The sequence below is a fragment of the Tupaia chinensis genome, unplaced genomic scaffold, assembly GCF_000334495.1.
Source record: "Tupaia chinensis unplaced genomic scaffold, TupChi_1.0 Scaffold139757_1, whole genome shotgun sequence".
Taxonomy (NCBI): Eukaryota; Metazoa; Chordata; class Mammalia; order Scandentia; family Tupaiidae; genus Tupaia; species Tupaia belangeri.
In genome coordinates, this window is record NW_006199637.1 from 56,483 (window position 1) to 68,019 (window position 11,537).

At 39.4% G+C, this 11,537-nt stretch overlaps 1 protein-coding gene across 1 annotated transcript in view; it reads left to right on the top strand.

Annotated features, from left to right (window-relative positions):
- Nucleotides 1-1,093: 1,093 nt before the first annotated feature.
- Nucleotides 1,094-11,537, top strand: part of ALK (ALK receptor tyrosine kinase) — a 216,418-nt gene continuing 205,974 nt past the window's right edge. The window contains 1 exon segment of the mRNA XM_027765802.1: nucleotides 1,094-1,213. The gene's annotated coding sequence lies outside the window, so the exon portion shown is untranslated.

Sequence of the window (11,537 nt, forward strand, 5' to 3'; positions counted from 1 at the left end):
TTAAATAAAGAAAATATAAAATAGTCCAGATAGGGCCAGCAGGTGGTGTGGTGGTTAAGGGTCTTGGATTCCCACATGGCCAACCGAAGTTCAAGTCCTGTACCTGGAAGCTTACTTTCTCACTTTCTCTCTCTCTCTCTCTCTCTCTCTCTCTCTCTCTCTCTCTCTCTCTGTCTCAATCAAGACAGAAGTAAATGAATAAATTTTTAAAAAGAAGAAGAAGAAAGAAAAGTCCAGATAATTTTTATTTTGTACACAAAATTGTCAAAATAAATAAGTGTATATGTGTGTGTGAGTGTGTGTGTGTGTTAATCAATGTTAGGAAGTAAATTTAGTGTTCCAATCAGTGACAGAGGCTATTGCAAGAGGTTGCTAGCATGAGGAAGGTGTGAAAATGTTCATTTGGCTTATTCTGTGTTCTCCGACAGTGTCAGTGTCCTTGATTGTAGGTAGTTGCAGAGCTCACCATTTGACCTGCCTCCATCTTCTGTTTGACCTTTTTTTGCCAAGTTCATGTCAATCTTAGATAACTTTTACCCCCAAAATACATGCTTCGATGCACTTTAATTTTCCCACAGTAAATAAATAGCTCTTGTGAGCATTCCTTAAATAACTATATAGCAAACCTGAAGGTTCTAAGACTTTGGTAGCAGATACAATTCCAAAAAACAACCATTTTTTTTTTCCAGATAATTGTGAATAGACTGATAAATATTTTGAAGACTTTTTCTTGACTCTGCTGCAAGGCTTCTAAAGTTATGTACTTTTTTTCATTTTTAGACTAGTTACTTAAATAGCCCAAAAATCTTCAATTGTCTTTAAAGAATATGGCAGAAAAAATTCCAAGGACCAGATTGGGCTTGAGAATCGGATCTCTATGTTAGCTGGACAAGAAGGAAACAAATGTTGGTGTGTTGCTGTCAGGGCCACTGTCCTCAGTGACACTTAGGGTTCCATCTCCTACTGCTTATGAAAAGTTCCGTGTAGCCCTGAAGTTGCTGCAAGGGCATCTCTCTCTGCAGGTTAAGGTTGCTTCTCATCACTATTTTTCTATGCTTTTATTCTCTGCTTCCCAATGCAACCAGCTGGACAGTGCTGCAAGGAAGAATTGGGCGCCCAGAGAACCCATTCCGTGTGGCCCTGGAGTATATCTCAAGTGGAAACCGAAGCTTGTCTGCAGTGGACTTCTTTGCCCTCAAGAACTGCAGTGAAGGTATCTGAATCTGGCTTTCCCCTCTACTCTTGTCTGTTGTCTTAGGTGTATCAGTAATCTGCAATTATGCTCAGCTGGGAATGTTCATAATTATATAGAAAAGTCTATAATACCAAGTGCTCCATAGCCCACATAACTTATTTCAAAAGATCCAATATAAAATTGTATCTACTTAACTTAAAACATCATCAAACAACATATAGTCTTTGTTAGATAACACATTAGCTTGACTTTCCTGGCTGCCAAATGCTTTCAACTGTTTTTTTTTTTTTTTTTAATTTAATAGCTTATCATGGAAATTATAAAAGTATACAAAGTAAATAAACTAGTGCAATAAATACTGCATTGGTGTGCTGGTAAAGTATGAGGCTAAGGTCACCCAAGAGGCCTGGATTTGGTTCCCAGCCCACCCTAAAAGCCAGATGTATATGATTATAGTCCCAAGTGCTCAGGAGGCTAAGATAGGAGAATTGTGACAAAGCAAGAAAAAAAAGTAGTGCAACGGATCTCCATGTACCCTCAACCCAATTTGACAGTTATCAGCATTCTGCCATGTTTGTTTTACCTGTATCTCTACCCTCTCCATACCTTCCTTCAAATTTACTGATAATTATTATTTTACTTTTTTTCCTAAGGTAGAATTGGCAACCAAGTCTCTTAATGACTATTTAAAATACTATGAAAACACAACATGGTAAATGGTTATATGTGAAATTTTTATTAGTGGTTTTATTTAGTGGAAACTACTGAGGCATGGTTCACTATCATTGAATTCCTTTTGCATACATCCCATATTGTGAATTTACATCAGAATTTATCGTAAAGAGAAGGTATATCTCTCCTGAAGAATGATTTGTTGCTGTTATTTTCTTTTTACTTTTCCTTCCAGGGAACTCTGAACTAAATACAATACTCTATCACATTAATTATATCTCTGTAGTATTTTGATACTTTTCTTTCTTCCTCTTACCTGGTTTTTTGATCTTCTATTCCTATTTTCATTGCCATACTATACATGCATCTTTCATTAAACATTGCTTCAAGTCTGATTGGTAAGCAGGATGAAGGGAACTGTTAATGGATATATGAGGTTCATCTTTCCTTGATTTTTTGGGAGACCTAGGGTCATAATTATAAATATCCTTTATTATTTCCTAGAGGATATAGGAGATGGGCCTAAATTATATAAATCTTCAGGAACAAATAACTCTCCTGAAATCAGCTATTCTCCTGCTGTGCCTGCTTCTGTCCAGAGATTCACTGGAGAAGGTTCTCTTGCCTGTGACTTCAAAACTGTGGTCTGAGAGTTCCAAGAATGAGGTGTGAACAGGAAGGACACCTTTGGAACTTCCAAACCTAAATTCTCAATTTAGACTACAGTATTCATGAGCAACCATGAAAGCCTATAACACATAGTCATCTGTTACTTACAGAGATCTGAATTTGAACCTTGTGTCTTTTGGAGCTGGTATATGAATGGAACTCCCCTTAGGCAGAAAGCCCCACTGGCCATACAGCTTCTTAAGCTACTGTGACTCTTCATTCATTGCTGGCCTTACAAGAACTTTCACAAAGTGCATTTTGTTGTTGTTGTTGTTTTAATCAAAACTAGTCTGTGAGTAGAGAAAAGAAAAAACCACCATAATGTGATAGATTGAACTTCAGTTCAAGTTGAAAAGGTGGTTAACCTATGATATGAGGCAATGTGCAAAAAAACATGTGGTTTGGGAGCAAGCCAGAAGCTTGTACAAATGTTTTCACACTCATGAACTAGGGATTTATGAATGTCTCTGGACGTCATCAATCCTCACAGATGTCAAGGGTTTGTGTACCGTCCAAAAGAAGCCATCTGTTGAAATGGAACAAGTTAACAGGAATGTGACAGAGAGAAGGTATCAGTTCCCAGAATTGACCTAATCTCATTTGAGCAACATCAGGAGAAGGGAATAAGAGACTACAAACTCTAGATATCAGATCCAACACAAATACTCCTGCAAAAATGTCTTGCGCTGCAAAAATTCTTTGCACATTCAAATCAAGGATCCCAACCAGTTGCACAGACATTTCCTCCTTTACCCTGAAACTCTCTCTCACCAGCAAAATTCTTCCTCTGTAACTTCATTGCATTTGCAATGAGTCTATTGCAGAGTTTAGGAGGCCTGCTCCTTGTCCGCTTCTGAGTCCTTATGAAACCTAGGAAGTTGACCTCCTTAAACTTTTTCTAATGATCCAGAAAGTTTCCATTTGCAGCATACTATCTTAGAAGATGGGGAAGAAAAGTTTGACTCTAATTTCCTAAGAAAGATGGCTTGGTCAAGAGTTCTAGAAGGGACCAGCAGATGGCGTAATGGCTACATTGCTGAGCTCCCACATAGTCAACTGCGGTTTGAGTCCCAGACCCGGCAGCTTAAAACTCACTCCAGGTACATGTGTATGCATGCCAAAAGTCCTGAAAGGAGAATGAAGGAGAAGGGATTGTGGCATGGCCACCTCTGAAAGGTGATTTTTCACTTTTAATCTCTGTCTCTCTGGCAAGTACACACACCCTATAGCAAAAATCTCTCTCTTAAAAAAAAAAAAAAAGGTAAGAAAGAAACATTTCAAGTACATTTACAAAGTACATTCACATATTAAAAAGGAAAAGAGTTATTTTAGGGGTACACTCAAAACCCATTTGAGGGAACCAGCAGTTAGCGTAATGGCTATGTCGCTGGATTCCCACATAGTCGACCGTGGTTCGTGTCCCGGACCCGGTGGCTTAAAACTCACGCCGGGCGCGTGTGCGTGCGTGCCCAAGATCCCGAGAGGAGAATGGAGGAGAAGGGATTGCGGCGTGACCATTCCCCCTGGGGGGTGTTTTCTCGCTTTCTGTCTCTATGTCTCTTTCTGTCTGTCTGGCGAGCGCACGCGCCCTACAGTGAAAATCTCTCCAAAAAAAAAAACATTTGAGATAGACAAATGTCTACATTTTTGTGGGTTATTGCTTAAGTCATAAAGGTTAAGTCATGAAAGAGAGAAGAGAAAGGGAAAGAAGGAATATCTTTGAAGGGAGTCAACAGGGATGATGGTCTTTCACTAGCCAAGACCATGGAACCCTAGCCAAGACCATGGGAGGGTCCCTGGGATGCCTCATAGTAACTTAGTACCCTTATGATGAGGCACTTACAGAGCATGAGTGACAACTTAACTGTAGGACTCGACAGCCCTTCCTTGGCCCACGTGGAAAGAAGTGTCTTAAGTAAACCTGGAGAAACCTCACAGGGGATGCTGGGACAATATCTCCCCGTAGGAGATGATATTCATCTGTGGGTATGATCAGGACAGAGGCCATAACTATTGCCTCTCTAAATCCTTACACCTATCACAGTGAATATAGGAGCTCTGTTAATATGAGCTAATAGCAGCAAATAGAGGCTAGCACTTGTCATGTACAAAGGCAAAGTGTCAATCCCTTTGCATGTGTTACCACACAAAAGCTTCACTCTCATGCTATAAGGCAGGGACTATTGGCCTCATCTTATAAATGAGGAAACTGAAGCTCACAGAACTTCAAAACTTACTTCAAACTTTCAAAACTTACCAACTCACTAAACTCGATCCCAAGTTGGTCTGACCACAAAGCTGGTGTTTCTGTCTACTATACTTCACTGTATTTGTAGAATGTATATAGAGAGATTTTATTTATTAGTGAAAACCTTGGCATCATCTTTGACTCTTCCTATTCCTTTTATTCCTATATTCAAATGGTCAGAACCCTGAGCTTACTGATGCCTCATACTCTAGAATATCTGTTGCTGTCTTGATGTTTACTATTACTGTATTGAACTTACCCTTCAGACTTCATTTTCTTGGCTGTGTATCCTATTCCTATATTCTTCATATAGGTAAGCTTAGATTTGGCAGTGGTTAGCTGGTTTCCCTGATACCATTACCCCTTTACACAGTGCCAGACAATTCTCAATATTTTCTTCCCAAGGAAAGGGACTTCTGTGAGATGTTGGTAATTTCTTATTGCCTCCCACATTAGAAAGTAGTGAAATATGGAGCCTGGACCAGACCACCACATTCATTTCCTGAGGCAAGGAAACATCATTTGCAGCTACAGAAATTCTGCTTGAAAGACTTTGCTCTCTGCCATCTAAATTTTGTAGCTGTTTTGTAATCATTTTCCAGTGAGCCATTTCAGGACCCTAACTTGAGGTCCGAAACCTTGTCTTATATATTTTCTATTTCTCCAGGGAGCAGTTAACAAAGTGCTAAACACATAGGAAACACCACATAAATACTTGTTGACTGACTGGTTAATCAATCAATTGATAAATGCTGCTCCTACTTTTATAGCTTTGGGCTATTACCCTACTACTTCAAAAGAAAGTAGCTGTGAGAGGAAATTGTTTGAAATAGATTTTTCTCCCCCAAAAACCTGAAAAAAAAAATCTGTGGAAAAAGCAGTTTGTATATTCAGTACAGACAAGGGAGGCACCAGCCCTCAGAGTCCCAGGCCTGGTCTCCCAGAGAACAAAAACTTATTCATTCACAAAAATGTGTCCATTCACAAAACTCTTTTTCAGCAGACAGCGTAGAGCAGTACAGTATGGGTGGGACTAGTTTCTGAGAAGGATTTGAAAAATATCAGTGTGTCTCTGAGCAGCTCATGAAAATGTGCAAAACTGAACTCACTCACGTAGCACTTCCATGAGCCAGGCCCTATTCAAAAGTGTAGCATATATTACCTCATTTAATCCTTACAACAATGCTGTGAGGTGTGTACTATTGTTGCCATCACAATACATGGATGAGGAACTCAAGGCATAGAGACCTAAGTAATTTCCCCATCGTATAGCTGATATTGGAGTGGAGGTCATCTGACTCCAGACTCCATGTTGTTAGCCCTCACACCTGGTTGTTTCCTGTGGAAGGTCACTGCTGCAAGACAACCCAGAAAGCATTCAATTCACTTCTCTCACCAGTGAAAAGTGAATGACTAAAGACCAACCAATTTTCCTTGAAATTTGACATACTAACTTACTGACAAGCATGATGTGCTTTCTACCTGCACTTTATGGTTATCGTCTCAATTTTTCTAAGAAACCAATTCAGTATTTCCTTCTCTTTGCCCAGATTGGTCAAAGGCAATTGAGATGGACCACTGCCCACTGGTTAACATGAAAACAAGGACTTGCAAGAGAACCCACCCAGGAGACACAAGAAGCTACACATGGCTCCTATGTGAGCCTAATTATATTTTATTGCCATAAACCATCATAGTTCCTCTTCTTTTTCTTGAATTTATAAAAAACCACATCTGATATTTCCCAGGCTAGAGCTGTACTCAGCTCTCTAACAGTTCCTCAACGAGAAATAATCTTGGTGCCCTATCCTATGGAGACACTTTCATACATGTTACCTCTAATTGGTTCATTAGAGAGGGTGTCAGAGTACTCATGTCAACCATGAGCAGTTATTTCATTGACTTCCCTAGACCAGGCAGGGAGAACCCAAGGCATTAAATGCAGTCCCACTACCACAGATACTTTGAAACACATATCCCCAAAGAGTTGGAGGTGCACAAATATCTTATCCTCTCTGGGGCTAAAATAAAGGTGTTTAAACTGAATTAAGGCTGAACCCTTAATTCATACAAAATCTTACATAGAAGTCCAGTACGTAAAACTATACAAATAGAGATACCTTAGGTAATCAGGGTGGGGGGCTAGAACTCACCTGCCTTTGACATCCCTTCACAATGGGCTTCTTAAAAAAGAGTTTGAGAACAACTGGATAATCTAAATTTTCAACTCTTCTACTACCAACCTCAGCCTTTTTTGATTCCATGGTTCTGTACTTAAAATATGAAAGCCAACAGTAGCTACATTAACTATACCTTCTGTAAAAGATTATGACTAAGCCAAAGCGGTTATATTTTGAATATGGGCCATTTTCACAGGGCAGATTTTCCTCCTGGTAAGTCCTGCTTTGAAGTGCTGGATAAGGAGCTACTATGAATGATTCCAGTAAAAACTGGATGGCATCTCTCAGGTGGTCCCCTCTGTCCTCCTACTCCACCAAACAATGATGGCCAGTGGTAGATATCCTCTGAGGGTAAGAGAGGACAAGAGGAAATGAGAGAAGCTGAACAAACAGATTCTAATCTCTAGTCAGCCATGTGGAACCAATCAGCCTCTAAATTAGGCTGTAAAATCCCCCTGGATAAAATAAGGGATTACTTTCTGGGTTCCTGGCAGCCTGGCCTGAACAAGACATTTTCTTTCCAACAGCAAACAACACCTCAGCCGGATCCTCACTCTGTGCTGGGACTGCCAGCAGAAAACTCTCCTTGTAATAGACTCATTTATCCATTCACTCACACATCCACCCATTTATTTGACGTACCACACAAATACTAAAGTGAATGCATCCTGATGCTGATGTAAACTTGTTTCTGTCTTGGACTGAATTTTGGTGTGGTGGCTTTAAGATTTCCATTCTGCTTTGCACAGAAACTGCTCCCCAGAGGGCATACCTGCCTGTATTTCATTTGCACCAGAGTTAGCAGATACATGCTCCATTCATAGGGGTGTCTTCCTACAAACTAGTTCCTATGCTCCTTTCTCAGAAAGACCACAGATGAGCTCTGAACCAGCAATCATGATTTAGGTCGCTTCCACCTTTTATTTGCCATAGAGAAGCCAGAAGGAGCAAAGGGCTATTAAAGGTCTTCCCCAGAATTGGCACACTGATCTTTTTTCATTTAAAATAGGAATAACCATATGTCAATGGTTGTCCTGAAAGTGATCCCATCATGAGGGTCAATGAGAAGGCAGCTGTGGTGTGTTATACAAGATGCTGTGAGCTACCTAACCTGGCCTGACCTTGCCTGAAGGCTCATAAAGCTAAGATGCTCCCCTGACACCACTCCATTTCTTGTGGAGAAAGTACCATTCACAGAAACAAATTGCCTCCCCTTTCCTCTCCTGCAAAGCTTTGTGATGTTCATTAATGACCAAATGCCAAGTAGGTGATTAGAATCATACAATGCCAACTTGAGAGGTGCCACCACCCCACCTGGGCTGGTCACTTTAAGGGACTGAATCAACCAGGCAATAGTGTGGTCTATTGCTTGGAAATGACCACACAGAAATGGAACCCACAACCTTATTCTCACTTAGTTCTCATGCTTAACTCCAGACGGATGGATGGCAAACCCCATTTTCAAAACATTCTCCTTCCTAATTCCCTATTTCCAAAATCTCTTGACCTTAATTTATCTGTGAACTGAACCATTTAAAAGATAACCATTAAAATATGATTTGATCTAACTACTGAGATCCATTCACATTCTCCAAACAGTTTTCCAGCTAGAGCTTTTGTTCCCACTCTGCCCCCCCGAGGTGTGCTCTCTGTCTTTCAAAGTATTTGAGCTTCTTTCAAATCTCAGCTCAAATACCCTCTCTAAGCAGTCTCAGCTCAAAATTAGGTTTCCATGTATTGCTATTTTAAAACAGTCTACTTCTCTTCAGAGTTATTTATGTGTCTCGCTTAATAGATTCTTAGTTCCTAGAATCAAAGACTCTTTTTTTTCCTCTCTCCCAATTAGCAACTAAGTGTGCTTTTTTTCATGTTAAGTACACAATAAAGATTTGCTTATTCCAATGTAAGAGAGAGATTACATTACATACAAGCTTTAGGATCAGACTGAATGAGTTGTGAAATTCCAGCCCCACCACTCACCACCTTTCTGAGCTTGCAAGAGTTTCCTGAATCTGAGTTGTCATTTTCTCACCAGCAAATATGTAATGACAGGCTTGTTGAGAAATTAAAACAAATATGTGTAGAACCCCTATCACAGTGCCTGGCACAATAAATATTATCATCCTCTCTCTGGCATCCCTTGACTAAACTGAATTTTCTCCTTCTAGAACCAGAGCTGAATGATATTGCACAACTGTCCCAGAATATGTTTCCAGATTCATACTCGACTTTCCATCTATGCTTTGTCTGAGCCATTGAGAGGAAGCAAGGGTACTCCCTTTTCAGTAGAAATTCCAATAACTCAGATCTGATTTCTGATTTTAAAAGTGGCTACTCCTCTTCTCCCAACAATCTATGATTTTAGCACTCCTAAAGTTGCTTGCTACCTTTGTGACTGGGTGCAGATCCTTTGTGCCACTCCAAGAGTAATAAATACTGTTTAATTCTATAGGGATGGCTGGAGGCTGGGGAAGTCTTTGGTAAGCTTATCACACTGCTTTCCTCCAGATGTACTAGAAGCCAAAACAGCCAGGCCAGAGCAAGTGGAACCAGAGAAGAAATGGATTGGCCCCTCCTTTTTCCATTTGTGCATAGCTTCTGTTGGCAGACATCCTTCCTTTTGAATGGCTTATTCATAATCAGTAATAAAGCCAATTAAAATTGCCCCACAAAGTGCTTGGGAACAATAATAATTGCTTGGGCAACTATTTTAAATTTAATCTTTGAACTTGCCTGGAAATGGGGGTACACACAAAAGGTTTTTAGATCTAAATAAACAAGGAACGTGCTTGCTGAGGTCATTGTACTTTGAAGAAAATTATTTTCAAATTACAACTACATAAAAGAAATAATTGAAAAGATTAATCACACTAAAATAATTGGTCTGTTTTACAAGTAATTTGGAGCAATATTCAGTCATTGACAGTGATGTCTAGTAGTAAAATAGTAATAAATTTCATTCTCTGACTAATGTATTTATTTTATTAATGGTACTAAATGGTGTTGTTACTACTTATAAATATTTCATAACTTTTAATTCATTAAAATGTTTAAGGAAGTTCCAAAAATATTTATTAGTTTTAAATCATTCTTAGTATTCAATATGCAATTACCACCCTGCCTGGATAATTTAAAAAAATATTGTTTTGGGTATTAGGAGTCTCTTTGAACGTGGAGGATTAAGCCCCAGTTATTAATGAGACTGATGCTCCAGCTGGTGACAAACAAGGGGTTTAGGGAAGCCATTTCCTCTTTAGGCTGCTAAGACCTCTCTGGAATCATTCCTTAAAATCTGTGGCTGCAAGGCCAGCAGGGTAGACTCAGATTAAATTAATTGCAGAGATGATAAAAGTAATATCGGTTTAGACATTGGCTTTAAACCACCACTTCTTCCACACCCTCTTCATTTCCCTGAAACAGCTGACAGCAGAATTCAAACATTTAAACCTCACTTTCAGTCTATGTTTCTTTCTCCTGTAGAAGCCATAACAAGTGAATTGGCCAAAAAGTGCAACAGAGAGCAAAATAAGGCACAGAGTAGCATGGACAGTGGAAGGAAGTTAGGAATTAGATAAGGAAAATCTGGATTTGATTCCTGAGTCTTTTGGTTGCTATGTGTCCATTACACCTTAAAGTACTAGATAATTTAGGTGCGAGATGAAAATAGTAATTACCTATCCCCAGGTATACCTGAAGATTAAACAAGATAGAATATGCCTTACCTGACACAGTGCCTGGGACCTAATGGAAAATCAAAAATGTATTAATTCTAATACTCCAAACATCCAAAGAGCATGTCATGGTATTGCAAGCCTAGAGCTCAATAACTCTTAACTGACCCATGGTACAAACCATTGATATGAGTCACCAAGAAAAAGTGGACCAACAACGAATTAGTACAATTCAGGCTTTCGCTGAAGTCTAATGGCATCTCCTACAGGAGGGACATCTGATGACTCAGCTCCCGGTGCCTTGCCCAATAGGTCTTCTTTCTTTAGCTGTTAAGGTCTCTGCAGTGCCCAGAGGGAATATGTAAAGGCATTTGGCTGTGTGAAAGTTGGGCAAGGCTAAGAAGTAGGTTGGAATAAGCTGGGCTCAGTGCTTCTGGATCTTTGGTGGTGTTCTGAAAGAGCACAAGCCCACAGAACCAGCATGGAGCTACAGTGTTACAAAAGATTGGAGCAGAGGGACGTGTTAAAACCAGCATGGCTATCTATGAGGTTCCAATGCAAACTGCACACACACATTTTTTTTTTATTTTTTATTATCATCATAATCTTCTTTATATTACATTGGATTACATATAACTTTATAGTGTATTACATTGCTTTTTCAAAAGGGAATGCCATGCAAGTCAGTCAGTACAAAGACATTAATCTCCCCGCTTCAACATTCGATATCTTTTCTATGTTTTCCCCAATCATTATTATTATTATTATAATTATTTTTTAAAACAGTCAATCGCTATTTCTCATTTTGCTTGTAAAAATACTTTGCCCATCATGAAATACTTCTCAAACCAATCCAGTTGAGAATACTATACATGTCATCATCAACAGTTAATAAGCCATAT